The sequence below is a fragment of the Podarcis raffonei genome, chromosome 2, assembly GCF_027172205.1.
Source record: "Podarcis raffonei isolate rPodRaf1 chromosome 2, rPodRaf1.pri, whole genome shotgun sequence".
NCBI lineage: Eukaryota > Metazoa > Chordata > Lepidosauria > Squamata > Lacertidae > Podarcis > Podarcis raffonei.
The window spans coordinates 85109347-85116942 of record NC_070603.1 but is presented as its reverse complement, the minus strand read 5'-3'; positions in this window follow the sequence as shown (position 1 = coordinate 85116942).

Genomic DNA, 7596 nt, shown 5'->3' with positions numbered 1-7596 from the left:
GCGGAGGGAGGGGGCTGGGGGAGTCCCCAGGGCCATCTTTCCCTCCAAGGAGACAGCCTTACTAACCCTCGACTCTGCTGTGGGTCACCTTCTACCCCCACCTTAAGCCTCTTCTTCTCTTCACCTCTTCTTGTCCGAGTTGCCAGAAAACCCCCACATTTATCCATAGCCCCTCCCCCCGGTCATTCTGGAAGCGGAAGAGTTCCCCAACCCCACCCCGGGCTGCTTAGGTGATGGGATCTGATGGGCCCCCGGGAGGAAAAGCTAGCAAGCCGTGAGAATCCAAATTCGCAGGAGGCCGGTGCGGATACCAAATCCGTGGCAAGCCCCTTTCTGGTTTCATACAGGCGCACGGCGAAGAGCAGGTTTGGTAGCGGGAGGGGAAGAGGTCTGCAGGTTGGGGAGATCTCCCAGGAGGGGGTCACTCGATCCCTTTCCAGCTCACTCTTTTGCAGACGCCACTTGGGGAGTTGGGGGGTCGAAACTCGTTCCCCCTTGATCTCTCAAGGCTCCCTCTGTTTGTTGGGACCTGCGGAGCTCGCTTTGCATCAGGATTAAGCCTGGCGCCGGACCAAGAGTCAGACCTGGGGGACAGGAAGGAACCCTGCTTGGCTTTCCTCACTTTTCATTATCCCCGTTGTTTTTTTATTTGCTTTCAATGTTTTGGTCTTTTAACAGAGGGGAGCGATGCACATAGTGTGCATCCGAGTCCTCTTGCCCAGTTTCCTTCCCTGCTCTTTCTCTCCCAATGGTGGAAGGCAAGCTATTCATTGCACGAGATCTGTTGTTGCAGTAAGCTGGGCTTTCGATGCTTCCTGGCTCTTTTCACTCAGGCTCCCGGTTCAGCCCAACAAGCAATATTATATTCCTTGTATACTAGCTATGTCGAAATGTGTATACATTGGAGGCCTAGCATCTTTATTTGCACGTTGTTGCTCCTGAGCAAAGAAACAGAAAATTCCTTTAAGGTTGAACGGAGTCCTTCTCTAGAAGTTTCAGTAACCCATGTTTAAAGTTGGAGATTCATCACTGTTGTTCATAAATCAGGGATGGACGGACCCGATTTTGCTTGTCCCTTCTACACAGTCACGATTTTAGAGGAAAGGTGAAGATTATGGCACCCCTTGTGTCTTCTGGAGAAAGACGTTTTATGCCAACCCCACACACCCCAAGAATGTATCACTATTTGGATCAGCTTGATCTGGTGCTTACAAGAAGAAGAAGAAAGAAAAGAAAATGAGGAGGGGAGAGAAAGAAAAGCTAAGCTGTAATACGGAACATTGGCGCTGACAAATATTCCCATAGATGTTTTCTTCCTCCATTTCCCGGCAAAGCTCAAGCACACACAAATGCATCAAGGTTGGATAAAAGTGTTATGCAAATAATACTGCTGGCAAGTTCAAAGACAGGGAAGGAGAGGTGTAAAATCAGTCCATTGTAGATCTTAACCCCCTCCCCCCCCAAGAAATAAATAAAGGTTTTAGTTTTATTTTAAATAGTGGGACTGGCTTGCTGTGGCATCTTTCTTTACTTTAGTTACAGAGAAGCATAAAAACTTCAGGGGGAATTGGAGTAAAATTGCAACAGCTAAAAAAAAAAAGAGGAGTTGGGGGGGAGCCAACTGCACACTTCTGCCTCTATTAAAGAGGTTTTCTTTTTTCTTTTTTGCAAATGTTCAACTTGTACTTTTTTTTTACAGCTACATTCACAGTTGTTCCCTCTAAAAATGGACCTGTGTTCGTTTATTAATAACCTAAACATTACGTATTAAAGACCTATGAGTGACACAGGATGACAAAAAGCTGTATTTTTCCAATATACACAAGCGCACATTTAATAACCTTCTATTGCATCTCAGCTAGGCCTTCTCCCTGATGGTTCCCATGGCAACTGAGATAAAAAAGCAGCCATTTTCCATATCTCTATGAAAGTCTATTATATTGCAGGATTAGTTCATCTTCTGCTAAGGTCAAACACAAAGTCATACAACCTGAAATATTTAGAATCCATGTACATTCATTTTTTGTAATGCCCTTTCATTTCCCACAAAAGAGTGGGCTCCCTGGAGGTTTTATTCCCCAGAAAATGCAAAGCAAAGCATTAAAAAATCATGATTAGCAGCTGATGAAAAGTTCAATTTTTCTTTTTTCTTTTTCCTTAAAAAAACCAACTATTGTTACACAGGTAGTGCATTACCCATTTATCTCTATCAACAGCAATGATTTCTAGTGATATTGAACATATAATTGGTTTCAGTTTGATTTCCTGGTGGGGAGCGCCACCTACTGGTCAGTCTTTGGAAAAGATACTGGCGTTTTCCAAAACATGGGGTTTGTTTGGGATGGGTTTTCATTTGTTTGTTGTTTTGTTTTAGTTTTAATATGGAGCTAAGATAACAAAGGTAATCTGGGGTAAAGGTAAAGGGACCCCTGACCATTAGGTCCAGTCGTGACCGACTCTGGGGTTGCGGCACTCATCTCGCTTTATTGACCGAGGGAGCCGGCGTACAGCTTCCGGGTCATGTGGCCGGCATGACTAAGCCGCTTCTGGCAAACCAGAGCAGCACATGGAAATGCCATTTACCTTCCCGCCGGAGTGGTACCTATTTATCTACTTGCACTTTGACGTGCTTTCGAACTGCTAGGTTGGCAGGAGCAGGGACCGAGCAACGGGCGCTCACCCCGTTGCGGGGATTCGAACCGCCAACCTTCTGATCGGCAAGTCCTGGCTCTGTGGTTTAACCCACAGCACCACCCAAGCTGCAATTTACTCACTTGCAAAAAGACAACAAACGATGACAGCAAGTTGATGTGTGCTCTGCAAATGTGGCTCTGCAGTCTTGGTTTGAAAGATGAGTTATGTGGCATCTTTGTATCCTTAAAGCAGAGGCCTTCAACGTTTTTGAGTCCATGGCTCCCTTGAGCAACTGCATTCCTTCTGCGGCACCCCTGTGGGGCTCAGGAGCCCAGTTGTGTCACCCCTTGCCTGCAGAGCTGGCAGCCTCTCACCCTTTTTTGAACACCTTGCCTTGTGGAGTCTTCCCTCAGCCTCCTCTCCTCTCCCCTCTCCTTGGGAGTCCTCTGGGCAGCCATAGCCGATGCCCCTGGTCTGTGAGCTGCTTTCCCTGCCCCAAAGAGAGGTGCCTTCTCATACTGCCCCACAGGGGCCTGGGACTTGTCTGTCCATTCCCAACAGCAAGGGCTGGTGGACTGTCTGGCTGGGTCCCCTTGCCTGATTGCTCCAAGGCCACCTCAGCTCCTGGCAACCAGCACCCCCTGGCCAGCCCCAGAGGCACCATTCGCCTGGGAAGCTTGTAGCCAGGGCTGCTGCAACAAACAGCTGTGCAAACTTTTGGGAGGCAGAGATGCGAGAGGACATCAGAGGAAGGGAGGGAAGGAGAGAGGAACAGAGGCCAGTGTTGCCTGCAGTACTCCTGACCTTCATTCAAGGCATCCCAGAGTGCCATGGCACACTGGATGAAAACAACTGCCTCAAAGGGGTCTTAGTTTTCAGAGCCTGCCTTAGCAGGCAGATTTTGGGTGCTGTTAAACACAACAGATACAGACAAATAAGACCCCCACTGGAGCATAGAATCATAGAACTACAGAGTTGGAAGGTCTCCAGAGGGTCATCTAGTCCAACCCCCTATGATGCAGAAGGATCAAAGTACTATTTGGTCCATCAGAACCCCCCACCACATGGTTTCCTACAGTGGCCAATCAGATAGCACCAAACCACATTTGGCCCTTTATTGCCCTTTGGAGAGGTCTGTTTGGAGCTCTTTGCTAGCTATCCTTTTTTGCTTTTACAGCAAATTTAAATTGGTGCCATCAGGAAACTTGACCGCTCCCTCCCACTGCTCACCCCTATTTCCAGATCCCTTATGAATAAATGTAAAAGCATTGGGGGACCCTATTGATTATACTCCATCATGTGAACCACCCACCTATCCTGTTTGCTCTCCTTTAAGCAGTTTCCACCAGCCCGTAAGAGGGCTTCTCTTATCTCATGACAGCTATATTTGCACAGGAGTCTTTGAAGCAGGACTTCAGAAGGGGTTTCAAGCGTCTCGGTAAACATTGACTACTGGATCACCCCAATCCAGTAGCCAATCCCAACTGGCTTGATGAGTAATGGGTGATTGAGTGGACTGGTGCCCAGATAAGAGATCGAGAGTGAAGGGGCTGGGGTGGTACATTCCTGCTAAATAAATCTCATTTCTCCTAATCCATAGATGCTTCTACTGGGTAAGTAGGGTGCATGCATAGGTGGAAGAATCTCTTACTGAACAACAGGTTAATGCTGCTGGCTGTTGGTTGTTGAGATGGACTTACTTGGAAGGAGAGGCTGGATGCTAAAAGAAAAGAGGGTTCTATGTGAACACAGCTGCAGAACCTTTCTGGTCAAGGATGTGATGCAGTAATTCAGGGCATCTGATCTCCACAAGTCTCAGGGCCCACAGAAGCCTCTGTGTATATTTCAGCCTTTGATTTGTAGCACGATTGTTCCAAAGGCTCAGGATGGAGATGTTTAAAACACAGTACTTGCATGAATAATAAAACTGAACTCTTATTTATTGATTGATTGATGTCGCGATACGTATTTGAAATATTTACATAGTATTACATATTCATTATATTTGTAAATTCACATTTCCCCATTTAATTATGTAACAACATTTAGTCATTTCTTATTTGCTTCTTATTTCTTGCCCTATGTCTTCCCTCCACCCATGCGTGACTTCCTTGTTTTTATTTTATAACTTTATTATTGTGATTGTATTTTTGTATCTTAATTAAACAAACATTCTGGTATATCTACTTAACTTTGTGAAATCAATCTATGCATATCAATAAATTTTTGTTGGAGCACCTTTTGGTCATGTATTCTTCTACACACTTCCATGCCTGTTTGAGATTTTGGTTAGATTGCATTCTAATTGTTGCCGTCATTTTTGCTAATTCAGTCATTTAAAAAAAATAAAATGATGTTGCCAATCTGTCACTGATGGTACTTCTTCTGATTTCCAATTTTTAGCAACCAATAACCTTGTGGCAGCCATTATATATAAAAATATTCTCTTCACGAACTCTCATCATACTACCCTGTTCCTGGCCATCAAAGCTCAGATATTAGTAACACTCAGTGGGAAGGAATTCCACAGATCAGTGGCATTCTTCTGCACAGGGACAGTTTACAAGTCTTGTGTTGTTCCATTATTTGCAAAGCAGCTACAGGTACCCTCAGGTTTAGGGAGGGCAGTTGTTGACCATTTCGCCCTTCCCTTGACAGCCATCGGTCCGTTCAAAATTGCTACTCTAAGGTTGATTCCAGCCAGCAGATAGAAAAATGCTGTGTCCCCACATCATCTCCTTCAGCTTGGGTGGGATGATATTGATAGAACAATCCGCTTCCCCCAACTTAAGTTGCATGTTCCCTCAAGCACATTTTTCATTCATCATGGAGTTTTTAAAAAGTCCATGGAGAAAAGGGAAGCAGCAGGAGAACGGAGAGGGGAAGTGACTGGCAGGGCACTTCTCTCCCTCTTTCTGATAGAATCAGAGAATTGTAGATGCAACCGCCGGAAAGGTTTATTGGCCTCATGTCTTGCTTATGGACATCTGGATGGCTAGTGTGGGGAACAGGATGCTGGACTAGAGAGCCTCTTGGTGTGCTTCAGCAGGACTCCTGCGTAGAAGACAGGTGTATAGACAGACTGTGGTATAATTAGTTTGGACTTTAGACCAGGGGTCACCAAACTGGTTTGTGGTGCTCCAGTGGCTGCCCACAAGCTTCAAGCAGATGCTCCATGGTGTGTTTGTGGATTTGTGGTTGAAGACAAGAGATGCTGCATCCATTGTATTAAATATTCATATGGATTTTAATTGTTTGTTTACTGCTTCTTTTATTTATTGTATTTCAGTTTTAATTCTGTGGAATTCAATCTGTAATACAACACCATACCACAGAAGATAAAAGAAGCCGTGAAGTGCAATGAAAAAACATACAGCATCTAGCACAGCGCATAACAATTGCTACATCAGGCAGAAAATTATTAAGTGGTTCACCAAGACCTTCAGCAATTTTCAAGTGGCCCATTCAAGGAAAAAAATGGGAACCAATGGTATACATTCTACACCTTCAGCTGCCACCCAGTTTTCCTTGCCTTGCATACCTGAGGCACTTTGACATACACCCACCCACACCCCTTTCAGACACTTCAAACCACGCAAAGATGTTTGGGCAGTGGCCATAGCTCAGTGGTAGAGCACCTGCTTTCCTGGAGCACAAATTTTCCCTCCAGATGAAGAATTGCAGGTCACTGGGCAGGGAAAGACCTCTGAACAGGCAAGTCTGCAATGGATGGACTAGTGGTTTGCCTGAGCTTAAAGCTGCCTTATATGTTCATTTGATATAAGACAAATGGGGGATGGGGGAAGGCTAACTCAGCAGGCAGAGCTGGTGCCACATGGAACTGCAATAAAATAAAAGCTCTGGCTTGCTTGAGACAGGTTGAATGGCTGCGAATCTGTTATCACCTCAATAACATGAAGGACCACAGCCGTTTTCTCCTTCAAGGTCACTCCAGGAGGCCTGGAAGAGATTGAGAGGAAACAAGAAAGCAATGCACAGTCTTGCATTTGTGTTACTGCAAGGTCTGCCTATATATAAGAAAAGGTTAACATATAGCTTTATAAACTCATGCAAGTGCTTGAGACTTCCTTGGAAGCTTTCAATGAATTTGCAGTTGCAAATAAGCAATTCCCCCATTTTTGGAGGTGTGCTGAAGTCACTGATGAATTCAAAGCATCTCCTATTGAGGATCTTTTGAGGGGCATTGCCTGCATTGGCAAATCCAGGACTGAGAAGTAAACTCCATTGATGATATTTAGCTACCATTGATCATGCAGGCTCTTTGTGGGTATGAATCTTGAGGGGCATTGACTTGGCTGTATTGTCCCTGACTGCCAGTCTCATAAGGCCGTTATACAGATCTGTGGCGCGACCACAATTGGAATACCGTGTGCCGTTCTGGTTTGCCTCCCCTCAAAAAGGGCTGGGAGAAGTTCAGAAAAGGGCAACCAAGATGATCAAGGGGAAAGTTGCAGCATTTGGGACTATTTGGTTCAGAGACAAGGCAAGTAACAGGTGACATGAGAGAAGTAGATAAAAGTAAGCGTGCATGGACAAAATAGAGAGAGAAAATATTTTCACCCTCTCTTATAACACTGGAACTCATGGACCTCCAAGGAAACTGAATCTTTGAAGATTCCATACAGAAAAAAGAAAGTAATTCCTCACACAGCGCATAGTTAAAGTACAGAACTTGCTCCCACAGGAGGCAGTGATGGCTACCAACTTAGATGGCTTTAAAAGAGGGTTAGATAAATTCATAGGGAATAAGGCTATCAGTGGGCGGCTACTAGTCACAATAACTATGCTCTGCCTCCACAGTCAGAAGGCAGTTATACACCTGAATATTGCTGGAAACTGCAGAAAGGGAGAATGCTCTTGTGCTCAGGTCCTGCCTGAGGATTTCCCACAGGCATCTGGTTGGCCACTGTGAGAACAAGAGGCTGGAATAGATGGGCCATT